The following is an 18,589-nucleotide window of genomic DNA, read 5'->3' on the forward strand; positions in this document are numbered from 1 at the left end:
CTTTTTTAAAAAAAATTTTGTTTATTTTTATATAATGATTTTTATTTTTTTTTCATTATAGCTGGTTTACAGTGTTCTGTCAATTTTCTACTGTACAGCATCGTGACCCAGATACACAAATATGTATACATTCTTTTTTCTCCCATTATCATGCTCCATAATAAGTTAGTAGATATAGTTCTCAGTGCTACATAGCAGGAGCTCACTGCTAATCCATTCCAAAGGCAATAGTCTGCATCTATTAATCCCACATTCCCAATCCATCCCGCTTCCTCCTCCTTTTTCAAAAGCCACTTTGTAACAGAAGAGATAGATATCTCCTTTGCTTTCTCTCTTTCACACACACACACTATTATTTATTTATTTATTTATTTATTTATTTTTCCACTGTATACACACATACACTATTAATTGTTGTGTAATATAGTAAATTCCCAATTGTAGTTGCAAAAATTCAATGTGATAGCAAAATAATATGTTCACCTCTTAACAAAGTAATCGTGTGTCAAAACCAGATGAGTTGGTTGGAATTACTAAACCCAAAGCATAGTTCCCTCTTTTTTCTTTTTGAGTCAGTTTATTCCAGAAGAAACTAGAGACAGGGTTCACCTCTAGAAAGTAATCAATTGATGCCTAATCTTTAATGCGTGCTTCTCTGGGAAGCAGTGAATTTTAGATGAAAAAGGGAGTAAAGAATTGAACATTTAGTTAGTAATCATTGTAAAGTTATCTCTGGCCATTGAAAGGATATAATCTGTATTCTTTTTTCATTTCTATGTATATTTTAAGAGAAGTTATTGATAAATTTTGACATCTTTTGCTGAGCACAAGTTCATACCTAAATATGAACTTAATTTTTTTTAGGCTTTTCACATTTTATACTTTGTTAATAAACTGAAATCTAATCATATGCCCCCTGCTGATATAGCAAAAGGCAGTAACAGATATTTTAAGTTACTATGAATTTCATTAATCCAGTTAATTTATCATAACTCCGATAGAATGATTACTCTGTTTAATTTGACCTCAGTAGTTAGTAAGTTTTTATAACTGACATAATATTTTGTCCTTAAGTTTTTACTATTTGCCAGCAACAACTGTTATTTACCTTACTCCATATGTAGCTTTTAAAAAATGGGAGTATTCTTTGTTCTGACAGGTCTTTTCATACTACTTAGTTCTCACATGTAATTATTCCTAAAACTTTCAACAAATACCTGAATGTAACAGTTGAAAGCCAAGTGCTTTTCTTCTCTCTTTCTCTTTCCTTTTTTACTTATTATTATTATACCATGATTATCCAAAGTGCTATTTAAAAATTACATTTCACAGGCAAAACAATAGAAACATTAAAATGAGTTATTGCCAAGGACTAGATGGGAAGGACTGAGTGATGGATAGGTGAAACACAAGGCATTTTTTAGGCAGTGAAACTATTGGTGGATGTATTAGATTCCTAGACCTGCCTAACAAGTTAGCAAAAACTGGGTGCCTTAGAACAACGTTTCTGGAGGCTAGAACTCCAGACTTATTCTGAGTGCTGTGAGAGAGAATCTGTTCCATGCCTGTCTCCTAGCTTCTAATGGTTTGTTGGAAAAGATTGCATTTTTTGGTTTGTGGATATATCACCCTGATTTCTGCCTCATCTTAACATTGCATCTCCTTGTGTGTCTCTGTATCCAAATTCATTGATTTTATAAGGATACTAGTTCTATTGGATTAGGGCTCACCTCAATGACCTTATTTTATATATTATCTCTGTAAAGACTGTCTCAAAAGGGTCATATTTTGAGGTACAGTGGGGTTAGAACTCAAACATTGGGAGTGTCACACAATTAAACCCACAACAGTAGATACATTATGCATTTGTCAAAACCCATGGAATTTTATAGCACAGAGTGAAACATAAATATACAAATTTTAAATAGTAATTTGGGAAGTAAAGAGGTCCTCGGAAAGAGTGAACATTGTAACAAGGGAATCTAGTTGCATTACAAACTTTGGAAACAACCTCACTGGAATGGGTGAGACACTCCTCCTAGGGTAGAAGTATCTGACCTAGGTAACTTTGGAAATGTATGGAGTCTGTAAGATTAAAAGTAAAAAGACCAGCACATAAGCACAGTACTCTGGTTGTTTTTCCCCACAGAGGTACAGGTTATCAATCTGATACTTCTATACATGATTCTAGAATTCAGTAAGTAATTTGATGCTGAATAATGGGAGCCAGGTTTATCACCATTGGTGTGGGTATTTACAAATTAGTGAGGAGAAAGACACTAGGATTTTCCATGAGGTAATGAGTTAAGAGTCATCAGTTAAAACCCGTGTTTAATTGAGTTACTTGATAGTTATATGCTGAAATATTCATAGGCATGTGTCTATACATTAATGTACAAAGATAAATTTATTTTCTCTATCAGTTGAGAGGACCTTAAAGAAAAGACATCCCAGTAGCAACATCTCGACTAGAACTCAGATCTTGGTTTCTAATACCATTTACCATTAAAAGGAAACAGAGTTTCTTGTGGAAATGCTTGTGGCAGGGAATATACAAGATGAGCCTGGATGAGGGGAGTCTTGTAGTGCTAGAAAGTTAAGGAAGCGATAAAAAAAATTACATTAATGTGGACATAACAAAGGGGCACAGGAGCTAAGTGAAATATTTGAAAAATAAAATAAAATAGTTTTGGATTATAACCGGAAGTATAAAGTGAGTATCCATGATTCCATATTGATATAATTAAATGATTGAATAAATTAAAAATGAAATGAAAAAAAATCTCATGGAGGAGAATTTTATACAAGTTATATAGAAACTTTGCCCTAAAGCAGTAGGAACATAACTGCTTACTTAAGCATGGGCTGCACAAAGCATGCAGTATGGAAAGGGGGAAATAAAGAGTACCTTTAGAGCAGATTTCATGACAGTACTTCAGCCAGGTGAACATCATTCGGCATAAATCATGTTGATTGTTTATACCCTTGATATGGTGAGATGAACCTGGTGCTTTATTTCTGTGATCTTCCAAAAAACACATTAAAAATTACTTTTCTCCTTGCAAGTTCAAATTCTACTATTTCTCTAACTAATGAAAGTATTAATAACAATAGGTAGATTACAAATACAATTTACAAACAAATACAAAATAAAATGTGTTATTGAGTGTTCCTCATTTCCAAATTCATATGTTGAAGCCCTAACCCCTAAAATGGTGGTATTTAAAGGTAGAAACTTTAGGAGTTTCCATCCTGGCACAGCGGAAATGAATCCGACTAGGAACCATGAGGTTGTGGGTTCCATCCCTGGCCTAGCTCAGTGGGTTAAGGATCCAGCGTTGCTGTGAGCTGTGGTGTAGGTCACAAACACAGCTTGGATCTGGTGTTGCTGTGGCTGGAGGCTACAGCTCCGATTCAACCCCTAATCTGGGAACTGCCATATGCCACAGGTGCAGCCCTAAAATGACAAAAAAATAAAGGTATAAACTTTTAGGAGTTAATTATGTTTAGAGGAGGTCATGAGGTTGGGACTCTCATGATAGAATTAGTGCCCTTATAATCTGAGGAAGAGAGATCAGAGCTCTGTCTCTCTCTACTGTGTGAGAAAGAGGCCATCTGCAAGCCAGGAAGAGGGCCCTCACTGGGAAGTAAATCTTCCAGCACATAGAAATTGGCCTTCCAACCTTCATAACTGTGAGAAATAAATGTCATTCAGTCTATGGTATTTTGTTATAGCAGCCCGAGCTAAGACAGAATGATTACAGAGCCCAGGAACTGTTCTAAGCATTTTACATATATTTTACATTATAAAAATCTATTTATTAATACTCACAGAATTCCAATTAAGACTTTTTTATGATCATGGTACAATTACCTGCCCAGTGTGTCATAAAAGTTGTAAAGCTTGCTTTTGAGCCCAGGCAACCTGATCTGAGAGTCAGTGTGCATAACAACTATGCAGTGCTGTTTCTCAGACTGCTTGATGTTTACAACATGTCAGAAATAAAATAATGATAACTGTACATTTGTGTATGTACACAGAATTATTGGCTGCTTATTAGCAGGAACAGCAGTGTTCCGGTGGTCTTCTAAACACTACAATTTCTTCATTCTAAAATCAAATATGAATGTCAAAGTGCTGTTTCAGTTAATTTCTGCAACCTCCATAGCAGGGAAAAACTAACTACACTATACTTCTTTTGAAAATAAAATTTAATTATTTTACAACATATCCTTGTTATTCATAGATTCTGTATTTATGGATTCACCTCCTTGCTGAAATTTATGTGTAACCTCAAGGTTAATACTTGTGGCACTTTCAGACATGTGCAAAGTGCTAAAAATGTACATATTCCCAGCTGAGGTCAAACATGGCAACAAACTGCCTGGGTACAGTTCATATTCAGTGATGACCAGAAGATGGAGACAGTCAGGCTCAATGCAGTGTATTGCAAGGTGCTCCAGCTTTGGGGCTAGTTAAATGAGATTTGGAGTTCCAGCTCTGGAACCTATTATGGAACAGCTTCAAGAAAGTCATTTAACATTTCTAAACTTTGTTTTTTTCTTGTAAAATAAGAAAAATAGAATTTACCAGGATGAGTTGCTTTTAGGATTTAATATTATAATTTATATGAGATGTGTATGCATAGTGTTTATATATTTATATATATATATATATATATGCACATACATATATGTATTTCCCCTAGGAACAGTAGTGCAGCATTTACTAACTCAGTGTTCCCCTCACCTTTATAGAGAATAACTATCAGGAATAGCAAGAATAAACTGTTTTCTGAGTGTCCTCTATGCCAGAAACTCTGCTAGATACTAAGATATTCACAACCTCTGACCACAAAGAAGTTACAGTTAAGTAGGAGATAGAATCCAGGCCCTGTGTGGGACTTCTGAGCCACAAGTACCATTTAGCTTCTGATTGTTCCCATTGATTCAGATCTGGGGGTAGTGCAGGCATATCAATAATTCCAATTTTATGCTCAACCTTTTAAAATAATTTTCAATTTAGTTACCAAAGTTATCCTTTGGAATGTGTCCCCTCCTTTCTGTTTTATGACTTCCAAAATCATTCACAGCCTATTGTTAGTGAAAGGGTGTCTTGTATTTTTATGACCTGAGGCAGTAACTATAAGAACTTCTTTCTTTGTGGCTGGGTGCTTATGATATTTATATTAACCATATCCCCTTCTTACCTAGTACACGTGTACTTTTATTTTTAGGTACTAAATAATACAGACCATCTATTATGCCATTAAATTAGTTTCCCCATTGTTATTTTTAATCTCAGTTGATGCTACTGAAAAGTCAGAGAGCCACTACAGTCCTATTAATGAGCTTTTTTGGCTTTTAGTTAGTTTTAGGGCTGAAACTATTTTTTAATGAACTGATACTACTCAACACTTAAAAATATGTCAGTTTCCATTCCCTGAAACTGAAACAAGTGCATTAAATTCAGATAACATTTTTTCAAAGAGGTATTTCTCCTGTTATGGTATGACACATATTTAAAGACTTAATCTACCATGAATATAGATTAAAAAATTATAAGTTGAAACAGATATGAATCATGATATAGATCAGCGTTAATCTTTCTCTTATTCCTCCTAATCACTAACATTTAAGCATTAAATTATTTATTAAAATAATTTACTAAAAAAAGAAAAAGCTAAGCAGTTCTAAAATCTTACTTCATTATGTCTTCATTGAGACTATCAGTTATGTCATTACATTCAGGTCAAATTTTAAACATCCTTCTAATTTGATTTTTCATTTTAGTTTAATCCTGCTAGTCTAATCTCTTGTATGGTCTAAGGAAAACTCTTCCTGTCCCTGGTCTACCAAAAGCTTATTGTCTTATCCCAGCACCTTCTAAAACTTAGTCTATCCCAGTCTGTGGCATCGTACTTAATTGAAACAAACCGTTAAATTCACGTGTCCCATACTTCATGTGACTCTAGAAAAAAATTGTAATCGTATACTCTCATATTCTTTGTGGCGGTAAAGGAAACATATTTTACATCCATGGGAGATAAATTGTCCCATCAGAATGTAAGTTTCCCAGGAATATTATCCAAATCTATAATTTTTTACGTTATCCCTGTCTATGTAAGCTCTAAAATTTGCAAGCATACATCCACAAAAAAGAAAGAGAGACAGATAGACAGAATTTTTCCTTTTAGGAAAACCTTTGTTAAGACTGGCACATACAATCCTATTTAGCTGCACCCTAAAAACCAAAAAATAAATATATAATGTATTTTTATCTCCTCTTCTGGACTTTCTTATTCCAGAAGCCTGGCTCAAACAGAAATTATTAGGCCATTACTTAATGGAATGATACAAATGTGGATATTTCATATCAACCCTAGTCATTCTGTTTTAGTACATTTAGTACATTTAGTACATTTGAGTTGCCATAACAAAATATTATAGCCTGGGTGCAGTCGGTTAAGAACCCGACATAGTGTCCATGAGGATGTGAGTTTTATCCCTGGCCTCACTCAGTGGGTTAAGGATCTGGCATTGCTGCAAGGTGCAGCATAGGTTGCAGATATGGCTCGGATCCATTGTTGCCATGGCTGTGGAGTAGGCCGGAAGCTGCAGCTCTGATTTGACTCCTAGCCTGGGAACTTCCATATGCCACAGGAGCTTTGTAAAAGTAAAAAAAAAAAATATTTGTTACAGCCTGGATGGCCTTAAACAACAGAAATTTATTTCTCATAATTCTGAAGGCTGATAAGGCCAAGATCAAGGCATTGGCAGTTTCATGTCTGGTGAGATTTCATTTTCTAGCTCAGTCTTCTCTCTGTGTCCTCACATGGTGGAAGGGCAAGAGAGCTCTCTGGGGTCTCTTTCTGAGTGGAGAAATTCCATTCATGAGGGTTCATGAGCTAATCACTTCTCAAAGACCCAGCCTCCTAATACCATCACATTGGGCATTAAGATTTAACATACTAGTTTTGGTGGGACACTAACATTCAGTCTGTATAGCCTATTTTATTTACCTATTTATTATTATTGTTTATCATTTATTTATTTATTTGTCTTTTTCTAGGGCCGTTCCTGTGGCGTATGGAGGTTCCCAGGCTAGGGGTCTAATTGGAGCTGTAGCCACTGGCCTACCCCAGAGCCACGGCAACATGAGATCTGAGTCGCATCTGTGACCACAGCTCATGGTAATGCCAGATCCTCAACCCACTGAGCAAGGCCAGGGATCGAACCCACAACCTCATGGTTCCTAGTCAGATTTGTAAACCACTGCACCATGATGGGAACTCCCTGTATAGCCTATTTTAAAAAACAAGTCCAGCCCATCTAGTTAGGATGTATTCTTAGGCTTAACATAGCAACCCCATCAATATGAACCCTCAAAACCCAGGCTTAAACAGCTGTACTACCTTCTTTTTGAGTACAATCCAGAGTGAATCACTTTCATAAATATTTGATATCTTTAGTTGTTTTAAAGAACAGTAGTTCATATATTTTTCATTTAGTTTAAGATAAAAATGCACTAATTTAAAATTTTTATTATCTAGACAATACACTGTTAGCAAATTTTCTGAATAAATATTAGGCACTTGTGTAGAAATAAAGTTTCCCCTTTAAAGCATGGGTAACATGCTAACATGTTTAGTGATGAAGTATTAAAGACAAGTGTAATTGGGAGTTCCCGTCGTGGCGCAGTGGTTAACGAATCTGACTAGGAACCATGAGGCTGTGGGTTCGGTCCCTGCCCTTGCTCAGTGGGTTGGCGATCCGGCGTTGCCGTGAGCTGTGGTGTAGGTTGCAGACGCGGCTCGGATCCCGCGTTGCTGTGGCTCTGGCGTAGGCTGGTGGCTACAGCTCCGATTGGACCCCTAGCCTGGGAACCTCCATATGCCGCGGGAGTGGCCCAAGAAATAGCAACGACAACGACAAAAGACAAAAAAAAAAAAAAAAATTCCAGTTGAATATTTGGGGCATTTCATATAATGTATGTGATTAATTATATAAATAGATTTTGTTCAGAACTACATTCTGTGTTTTTTTCCTCTCCAATGGATCATTGACAAGCCTGTATATTAAGGGGACAGTTTTGCTCTCCTATGAACTTACGAAACTCCATTTTATTTTATTTTTATTTATTTATTTATTGGTTTTTAGGGCTGCACCCGTGGCATATGGAAGATCCCAGGCTAGGAGTCAAATCAAAGCTGTAGCTGCTGGCCTACACCACAGCCACAGCAATGCAGGATCCGAGCCACATCTACAACCTACACCGCAGCTCACAGCAATGCCAGATCATTAACCCACTGAGCAAGGGCAGGGATCAAACCTGCGTCCTCATGGATGCTAGTCAGATTCATTAACCGCTTAGCCATGACAGGAACTCCTGAAACTCCATTTTAAATAATAGGAGCAGAATTCTGTGAAGTTGAGTACTGAATATGACCTGAACATGATATTAAAACTTTTTTTGAGGAAGGTGAGATCATTACTTGTTGCTGCCTTATTGAAATGGGAAAAGGATTTCAGTATGTTTTGGTCTTTGCTTTTATAGGTACACAAAGTATCCGTCTCTTCTCTAGTACCTAATTTTGCCATAGATTTTTCTATGAAGAGAGAATCTATATCTTATTGTTGTTGCTGTTTGGGGTAATGGAATTTCCTGCTATTATTCATTTGAAATAAATGTTTAAAGATAAGCTACATTAAAAACAAATAAAATGAAACTTTTGTAGAGGTTTCATTGCAAACTGCAATATCAGTCTAATAATTTGAAATTAAAAATGTGATGATTCAGTATTAAAAAAGCTTTTAGAACACAGATGTCTACATCAAGCTTGGAAGCTATAACCTCAGTTGGTAAAATGTAGCATAATGACCCACAACTATAAAATTATTAAGCAAAATAAATGCTTTTGAAAAAAGACAAATATATTAATGCAAAACTTTAGAGAAATTTAGAGCAGAATATTTATGTGAAATTCAAATTTCATAGTTTGAATTCCCTCACACACAGAACATTCATCAGTCACGTGAATTTCATTATTACCATTAACTACTATTCACAGTTTAGAGAGGTCTTTGTGGTTTTAGTGAAGCAGGAACCAACCCCAGCTTCATTTGAGATGAGGATAAGTTGTTCCCAAGATTTGTCTTTCTCTATGTATAGTTCCAGGGATTAACCTTTGACTTCATAACACTGATTAAAACATCTTTAATAACTGGTAATACTTAGACATGGTTTAGCATTTTTTTAATTGGTAAATTTACAGATCCTCTAGGTCTGTTTAGTTTTGCTGAATGGAAATTCATTTTATCTTCTGAGTCTTGAATCTTGGTAAATGAGAGCCACTGGTAAATGAGGTACATGATCTATTATTTGTAACAGTTTTAGGAGGTGGGAAATTTTTGTCACACTTACAAGGTTACTTTATGTGGTCAACTGATGTTCCTTACATCATTTTTTGTTTTTGCTGTCATTGGTTATTCTTATTATACAGTTGCATTTTCAGCGTTTGGTTTTCTGTTATATATGTGTATTTATTTTCCACACACACACACACACACACACACACACACACCTCTCCAGGCCTATTCTTTTATGGCTTACTCATTCCATATTTTCAGTCTCATTCTAATTGTGTCATCAGTAGATGGTTTCAAACCAAAAACTCAGAACTCGTGTTTGGTTTAGTTATGTACGCTTCTTACTGTGCTGCCTTATTGCCTGGCCTGTAGCACTTGCTATTCTAATATGCTTTAAATGGCTCAAGATGGCTTCCTATTATCATTATTTTGTGCTTTACTAGTAAAATATTGACTTGATAACCTTCTTCTTATAATTTACTACTTGAATAGCTACTGATACAGTTTGTCCCAAATGGTCATCCATTTGCCTGGAATGTATATGTAAGAGTGTGTATGAACTAAACAGTCCTCTTATTTCCATCACAATGTTCCTTCTCTTTCTTCTGATGCAGTTTCTATTTTTGAAATCTCCAATTCCTTTGTTATATAAACATCCCATAAATATTGCTCAGATTTTTTTCTAAGTAGGTGAGCATAATTAAGTTGTTATTGTTCTATTAACACTCAGTATTACGTCCAAAAATACAAATCACGTTTTTTTTTAGTGAAGTTTTGAATCTAGACTTCATTTTAGTATGAAATAATATTTGCTTAAATGGGAATTTTACTTTTCATGTTCTTAAATTACTTTGCTAATTGTCTTCTAATAAGTTTTATTAATCCAGTTTTACCAAAATAAATTTTTAAGAGGTTAAATAAATTATCCACATTCTAACAAGTTAATCTCTCTACTTCATCTTTCCTCCTTCTTATGTAATTAAGTCCATCTGCCAAAAGAATTTGTCCTGTGCACTGACTTTACAGGCTCTTGATTTTTTTAAATCAGAAAGTCTTCCTTATTAAATCATAAACACCTATGTTATAGGAATTCAGTCTTATTTATCTCTAAATTTCTCTTCTTTCACCTTGCCTTACCTCCTTTTGTGAATAGTTATTACAGTGCTTTGAACATAGTAGGTTCATTTATTTGGGGCACCATTATTAGAATTACAAAACATTTTGTCCCATGTACTGTGTTAAATAAACAACAGAGTATATGTAAATTCCCATCTAATTTTCATAAGTTGGTATTATTATTATTATTCCCATTTTATAGTAAGGGAAACTAAAGCTTAACAATGTAAAGTCACTTGTCAAAGATTACATATTAGATGGAGTGCTGGGACTCAGAACCAGGCATTCTAATTTTAGAGCTCATCTCTTAATCAACACACTGTAACCCCACCTTCTCCTGCCTTTCTAGAGAGATTGACTAGTTTTCAACTGGCATACTTTTAGACTTGTTATGATCTGCATTTGTGTTGTTGATGCATACTGTACTTTAAATGCAGCTGACTGTGCAGCCACAATATACTACTTCTGGTACTCCCTAACGTGAGCAACAGTGATTGTGGCATACCATGTTCCCAGACTTCTTTTTAGTTCAGCTCAAACTCTTCTTGTTTCTATGGCTTAGGCTATTGAATTCCTAGCTCAATATCCTGCATTTACACCGGATTCTATGCTTTATATTTGGAGTCCCTTCTAGACATTTTTTTTTTTAATTTACCTAGAACAGATTGTGCTCATATCTTTGATTTAAGGTCTGCTGCAGCCTTGAGTAGGTTGCAATCTTCTTAGCTCTTCCCCATTCTATCCACTAGAGGAGAGGTATTTAGATTGTGAGACTGACTCATATTAATGCAAATAATAAGGGATTGATGCATAAACTAGAATATCAATATCTTTGTTAAAATGAGAACTATGTGACAGAGATCAAGATAGTTACATCTGATTCACAGTGGAATTTCTTTCTGGGAAGAATAACAATGAAAGAAAAAAATAAAAAGAATATTGTTTGGTGAGCATAGAATCAAGCAAGGGTAGTAGCTGGATAATCTTAATGGATAATTCATTCTAATTCACAGCAGGACACTTAACCTTGGTGTTTCCTCATGGAGAGGCACGTACATTCCTGACACAGTGTTGGTGAAGTAGTGACAAGTTTTTGCTCACTTCATTCTCTTAGTCCTTGGTTTTAATAGTTCTTTCTCTAACTTGATTAGGTTTAGTTTTCATTTATTTGTTGATTAATTCATTGAAAACTGTCTATTGAACATAGACCACATTCCAAGCGTTGAGTAAGTAAATCAGTGAAGATACCACATTAACATGGCAGACGTAGTTTCTATCCTCACTGAACTTATAGGTTAGTCAGTTATTAAAGAAATAATCACACAATAACTAATACAACTGCCTTCATTATTCTGAAGAAAAATTAATTGGTTTTATGAGACTGCAAAACAGAGGATCCGGTTTTCAGAAGTTAGGGAAGGCTTTCCTGTGGAAGTGATTTTTTAAAGTAATACTTAAAGAATTTATAGCACAGACATTACTGAGAAGTAGAGGAACATACTTTTAGGCAGTGGGGACATAGGACAAGGTCCTCAGGTGGAAATAACTTGAGTATTAGTGAATAAGGAAGTGGAGGTGGGGATTTGGGAAGTGGAGACCATGCAGGGCATTCCTAAATATATTATAGATTTTGGAGTTTCTAAGAAGTTATTGAAGGGTTTTTAAGCAAAGAAGAAACTGATTAGAATTGTATTTTTAAATTATCAATTTGGCTGCTATTGCTAAGGTATTTATGGGGGAAGGGTCAAGAGTGAAAATGGTTAGAATAATTAGCTATTGCCATAGTTCAGGAATAAATTATGATAGTTGAAAGAATGGTTTCTTAAGAGATGGAAAGAAACAATACCAGAAATATTGGGAATATAAAATCAATAGGCTGTCTTTTCCCCACTATGGGTTCCTGAGAAATCTTTCTGACCAAATATGATTATATAAGAAACTCCTTGACTGAAATAATTGCCTGCGTTATTCTGTAGATGGCTAACATTTTCCTTTATGAACTGATTGTATTATGTTATGATTTTTACTCTAAGAGCCTCTTTTTAAGTTCTAAGGAGTAAAATATTGCTGACTCCTGTAGATTTAATTGCAGAGATCAATAATTATTTATTGAAATTAGTAGAATATGTACAGACTGGTGAAAGCAGCAATAGCAGCCTGGAAGATTCTGGAAAAACATGACCTGATCTTCAACTGTACAGCCACTGTAATTGCATCCATTCTCTCATAACAGTGTGAGACCTCTCCTGCTGTTCACAAAAAGCTGCATGGAAACAATAATTATGAATCATTTCAGAGATAAAGATGGTGGTACAACCAAATTCAGGGAGCTGGAGTTTATTCATCAAGTATGCTTAAGTGAATTTTTTAAACCACAATGATATGAGATTCTTTTTTTTTTTTCCTTGCAAAAGGAATGTAATGATTTCAGATGCAGTTGTTTGAACAAGTCAGCATTTTTCTAAATCTAGAACACTTTTAGAAAAATTGCAATAGTTTGAGTAATTACAACTGTGTCATTAAGTGATTCTGCAGCTAAGGCCTTTTAAGTGTAGAATCATGGTTAATCTTTTCCTTCAAGTAATTTCCAGACTTTGCTCTTCCGCAAACTTAATAGTTGATTTGATCTAATAGAGGATGAAACAGAAATGTGCTAAGAACATGAAGCTAGGGCTGTGTTCTTTAGCATTTTAAAAGGTCCTTGCTCAGGGCTGACCTAGGGTTGAGGACATCAGATTAAATACCAAGATATCAAACATCGTCAAAATGTAATTAATTCCTTCTTAATTCCTGTAGTATGTTCTGTCTATACCAGTAGTTTTTAGTACCTTTAAATAAATTTACATGTGTAAGTCACATCTCCCAAAATTAGTCTGCCATTTCCTTAAGATAATAAAGTTTTGTATTCACAGTGGCTTGCTTTGAAGCCAGATCTTTAGTAACCCAATGCAAAAAACATGACTGTATCTTCTTGTCATCACCTTACCAACTTTTTGATAAGTAACTGCATCATTCCTAGAACACACCTAAAAGTCACATTTTAAGCATCATTTAAGAGGCATCATGTTAGATCATTTTATTCATAAAATTTCTGCTGCTTTGTTGCTTTTTTTAAAAGCAGGCTTAAAATTTAACTGATAGAATTAAATTCTTCACTTAAAACAAGAAAAGATTCAAATAGAGGGAAAATTACTGGTACAGAATCCAGACTTAGTATAAATGAGAAAAATCATGCACTGGTATCACAGACAGCATTGTTAAAGTCATTCAGAATTCAGCCTTTAAAAATTACATCTCTTACTTGAAGAAAGAAGCCTATGGAAGCTTATTCAGAGAGCTTCCAAAGGTATTTTAAAATGGTACTACATACATTTTTGAAGGATCATCTTCTCTTTATAGTCTAACAAAACTTAAATTCTGAAAACAGTCGTTTCTTCACTCAGCACTATGGTGACAGTGTCTGCATTGGAAAAGCAAAGCGGAAAGTTGAGACCATTATTTCAAGTAACACCAGCAAGATTAAATAACATTGTGGATGAGGAAGAAGCATTCACACTCATCATTTATATACGTATGTGAAGTCAGTCTTTATTGGCATTTTATCTATCCTCGGGGCTGCAGTTAAAGGAATAAATCTACTAATAGGATTCATGGCCTAGATTCTACCATGCTAACTATAAATGAAAACATTCATTTTCTAAATAACATTCCTTTGTTGGTTAATGCTTTCAACCTTCTTTATTATTCTCTACTGCTTAGCATGCATATATGCTCAAAGAATAAAATATAAGTGCATCTAATAAAAGATATAGTTAAGGCTTCATAGACAAGAATAAATATAAGAACATAAGTAGAAGTGTAAGTGAAGTCACCTCTAGTACTTTCTGTACTATTCACTCTGAAGAATCTGACTCTCAGGACATAGGTCAACATAATGAAATAACTCTAGATAATGTGACTAATTCCCAGCAATGCCAGCAGTGGGAAAATATGAATAGAGTATGAAAGATTATTCACAGTTATGAAGAAATCTGCTCATTTGTTTGATTTTCTTCAACCAATTGACTTGTACCCACTTGCCATTTAATGAATTGTGGAATAACTCTTAATTTTTAATATTTTAGAATGTATAGAGCTAATTTCCTGTTTTCACATCTAGTAACACATTGAAACCACTCTTTTGTCCCTCACTGATGTTTGAAGCACATGTGAAATAAACCTACCACAAGATTAAACATAACATATAGTACCAATCAGAATAGCTTTTCGTTGGTATAGAGGGTAGACTACATGCCGATACTTATAAAATCAGCTAATCTGTAAAGTCTGGGTCATTTGGCTATGTATAGCACAGAGTAAGTATCCTATAGTGTTATGATGAGATAGAGTTGGTTCTGACCCTGAAGATGGCTAAATTTTTCGCTCAGCCAGAATTTCCTTCAGTTACTTGCTTTGGATAAAATTTATTTCAGGCTCTAAAATATTTTAACATCCAGCAGAGGAGATCAAGGGCAGTCCCTCATTTTTGGCTCATTTGTCTTAACTTAGCACTCTCTGACTTGAAGAGAATGGCTTAAGATGGACAGAGGTAAGGTACATCATAATTGAACCTTTACAGCAGCCCTGGGCCTTTCCTAGCATAGGAATCTACTATTTCTATCTAAACCAAAAGTGACTCTTTTTGCTAAATTCATTCTTATCCACAAAATACCCATACTTACTATTCTAAAAAGTTGCTGTGGTTAGAGATGGACTAAACATAGGAGATCATGTTGCTTATAAGGATTTTTAACATTAGAATTCCATTATTACATTCACGTAGTTTTCCCACTGGGAAGAATCTTCATATTACTACATTATATACTCTCCCCTCCACTGGGGAAAATTCCAGACTTTTTACTATGCATTTAAAATACCCTTCTCATGATAGATGGCCCCATTTTGCCTTACTAGGCTCATCTTTAACCATTCCCTTCAACTCACCAAATCTCTTCCATTTTCTTAACATTCTGTGCCCTTTTATGCCGGTGTGCCTTTGTTCAAGTTGTGTATACCCTCTCAGCTTGGCATTTTAGAGTGGAGCCTCTTATACTATAGGGTCCCTAGTTAGGACCCCAATTCAGGTTAGAGAAGAATGGGAATATTATGTGCACATCCGTCTGTAGCCCTAAACAAGGCCTGGCATTTTCAGCTTACACTCCCATTGAAACCACTCTATAGAGAAAATGTGGAACCAAACAGGAAAGCCTCTCTCACTGGCATCATCATAGAAAGTTTCTTTGCAGCCTGAAGCAATATTGAAATTCCTTCCTGATGATAATATTGATGATAATGATTATGATGATAATTGCATAGTGGCCATCATTTAATGAGCACACACTGTGTGGCAGCCATTGAATTAAATGTTTTATATATGTTATTGCTAATACATTTTAACAAATCTAACATGAAACTCATAGCTTTCCTTCTAAACATATTTTCAATTCCATCCTCCCCTCAGTCATCCTGTCTCCATAAATTCACCACCATCCACTAAGTTCTTTAAGCCAGAAGGTGTAAGTCATCCTTGTTTTTTTCCTTTGCTTCATGACTTGTATCTATTAATAATCACCCCCCCCTTGTTTATAACTTCAGCATATATATCAGATCTGTTTCCTTCCATCTTCACTGCTATAAGCTTTAGTCCAGGCCACCAATATCTTTAGGTTGGAATATGGAAAAAATAAAATTAGGAAGGTAAAAGCAGTAGTATTAAATACAGTAGGATATCCTGAATTGTATTCTAGAACAGAAAAAAAAACCCAGAAGAAAATTAGCAAAAAAATCTGTTGAAATCTAAATAAATACTGTAGTCTAGCTAAGGGTGTTATACCCACATTAGCTTTTTTAGTTTTGACAAATGCATCATTGGTATGTGAGCTGTTAACTCTAGGGAAGCCTGATTGAATGATACACAAGGAACTCTCTTTACTATCTTTGCAACTTTTCTGTACCCCTACAATTATTGCAGATAAAAATATTTTTAGAAACCTTGTTTTCTTAGCTTCTGCCTAGATCTCTTTGGTCCATTCTTCACAACTGCTATAATGATCTTTTAATAATATAAATCTGGCCATGTAACAAAAGAGTTTAAGCAGCTCAGAAAGATTAAAACAGCCTGTCTGAGATTATGTAGGTGTTAATAGCTTCACAGATATTCTCACCCAGATCTGACAGAATTTAATATCTCTTAAGTATTTTATTACTGCATTCTTTGTATGAACCATGAATTCAGCACTTTCACAGAGAAGTCAGTGTCTTCAGCTTTGCATATATCCCATGCATGGTATAAATTCAGTCTGATTCAAAATCATAGAAATCATTATCAATAACAACTATACTAATAGGCCTGAAAGTGTGAAAAAGTTTTTTTATGTTTTTCAGTTCGGTGCCATGTCTGAGATTTTTTTCAAGGTATGAGAAAAAGTCTTCTTGTGAGGTTATTACAGTAATCACAATTGCCTTCACCGTGATGGCAGGCAGGGATGGACATTCCAAAGGATGCACCACCAAAATGGTCATTAGTAGAAGTCCATATTCTGAATATGGAGCTTCATTCCCCCCTTCCTTATGAAGCAATATCTGGATCATGAAGACATACTTTAAAGTTTAGCCCCACCCCACATTCTAGAGTGTAGTGGGAAACTAAAACTGTTTTAAAAACAAAATGAATTTTCAAGACACATTATTTTAGCTTACTCATTTTAGTATTAGGTCAAGGAGCTCCAGTATCCTGAGTTCTGTTTTCATAGGGGGAAAGGAATTTAGCGGTGAGACCTATTATATCTAGTTATCTTTGGGATTCTCATTAGATTTAGCTTGCTGCTGAACCAGGGTACCTTTAGTAGAGAAACTGGACAAAAGGATAAGATTGCAAACTACAGTAGTCTTTTCTTATCCAGTCGTCACTTCAGCTTCTAATAGCAGGAAGCAAAGGAACTCTAACTTCATATGGTACTTGTTTAACAAAGATTCATAGTTCTTGGTTTTTTTTAAATATATATTTTCATTTGTTTTGACATTTTCATCTTTTAGGATAAGAGCATAATCCATAGTGAAATAATACTGACTCAGAACAGAATCTGCATATCATCGTGATAGATCCCCAACTTTTTCTCAACTATTTGAAACAGACCTGATCATATTGCAGTTTCAGAACTATTCAACAAATAAAAATACTTTTTAATAGGCAATGGAAAGGCTTTTTATATTTCTCAGATATCAGCATGCTATAAATCTCCACTGAGGGAGTTCCTGTTGTGGCTAAGGCTAGGTGGGTTAAAGACCTCACATTGACTCTTTGAGGATGCAGGTTCAATCCCTGGCCTTACTCAGTTGGTTAAGGATCCAGTGTTGCCACAAGCTGCAGAATAGGTCACAGATGTGACTCAGATCCGGTGTTGCTGTGGTGTATGCCTGTAGCTACAGCTTTGATGTGACCCCTAGCCTGGAAACTTCCATATGCTGCAAGTGAAGCAGTAAGAAGGGAAAAAAAAAAAAAAAAAAAAAGGCTCCAATGAAACTTACAATTTGTGAGCATTTTTAAGGCATGGAAAAGCTTTCTCTGGGAGTTATTAATTATATATGCCCTTAATACAATATAATGTTTTTACACAGCTGGTTATTCAGAAAAATTCAAGTTGATACGTTTATTAACATTTACAGTGGTTCAAGTTATGAAGCTGAATTTATGTCTCATGTTCATAGCTTTTTTAAGTTGTGTATTAACTTTTTATATATATTTATAACAGTTTTATTAATGGAAATAGTAATAAAGTATGTGGAATGTCAGTACACATATCTATACATATGACTATTTTACTTTAAAATCCCCAATATTATATAGTACTAGATATATTTTAGATTTTAATTTTATATATGCTTACTTTATGTTTGAAGAATTCATTGTCTCTATATCCCTGATTATGTTAATAAGCAAGATATTCTTGTGTACATCTTCTAAGGTATGGTGGACTACATACCATTTATTTGCTTTAATGGTTTGATATTCTGCAATTCTTTGCACAATAACTTCTAAAATACTTGAATTATACTCTCAGTGTGT

At 34.8% G+C, this 18,589-nt stretch overlaps 1 long non-coding RNA gene across 1 annotated transcript; it reads right to left on the reverse strand.

Annotated features, from left to right (window-relative positions):
• LOC106507995 lies at nt 227-17,932 on the reverse strand. Its single transcript, XR_001304463.2, has 3 exons — nt 13,856-17,932; nt 2,909-3,025; nt 227-2,588 (listed from the first exon to the last, which is right to left on the reverse strand). It is a non-coding gene; the product is annotated as an uncharacterized LOC106507995 (long non-coding RNA).

Source organism: Sus scrofa, chromosome 13 (assembly GCF_000003025.6).
Source record: "Sus scrofa isolate TJ Tabasco breed Duroc chromosome 13, Sscrofa11.1, whole genome shotgun sequence".
NCBI lineage: Eukaryota > Metazoa > Chordata > Mammalia > Artiodactyla > Suidae > Sus > Sus scrofa.